A 512-nucleotide genomic window follows, 5' to 3' on the forward strand; every position below is an offset into this window, starting at 1 on the left:
GTCAAGGCGGGCGCTCGGGCGGCTCTGTCCCCAGGTGACTTCTGTGGCTGCTCGCTTAAAGGGAACGGGGAGAAGGCGCTCGAGGAGGCCTGAGACGAGACGGGCCGTCGTGTTCGGCGTCGCGGGCGGGCTCAAACCAAAACGGTTCCTGGCTGCTTTCGTTCTTGGCTGCTCGGCAGAGTGAAGCAGAGAGGGTGCTGGGCTCGTAAACAACGGCTCTCTCGGGACGTCGCTGCCCAGCAGGGCCGGCGCATCTGCAGATTTCGGTGTCTGTGGTTACGGGGGTACTTCCCATGCACGTGGATCCCCTGGGATCAGCCGATCGCTGCCGCTGCGGGGTTCTGCCCGCAATATTTCACAAGAAATGCTTTCAGCCCCCAAAACAACGGATCCGGCCAGCCGTGCGTGGTGTCAGTCACTCAAAGAACGCACCGGCATCAAGGCAGCGTTTCCCGGGGCCGCGGGGGGCTGGGATGCCCTGGGCCTCCGGAGGTGCCGTGGTCCTGCCGCGG

This window comes from Egretta garzetta, unplaced genomic scaffold, assembly GCF_000687185.1.
Source record: "Egretta garzetta isolate BGI_Z169 unplaced genomic scaffold, ASM68718v1 scaffold906, whole genome shotgun sequence".
Classification (NCBI taxonomy): domain Eukaryota; kingdom Metazoa; phylum Chordata; class Aves; order Pelecaniformes; family Ardeidae; genus Egretta; species Egretta garzetta.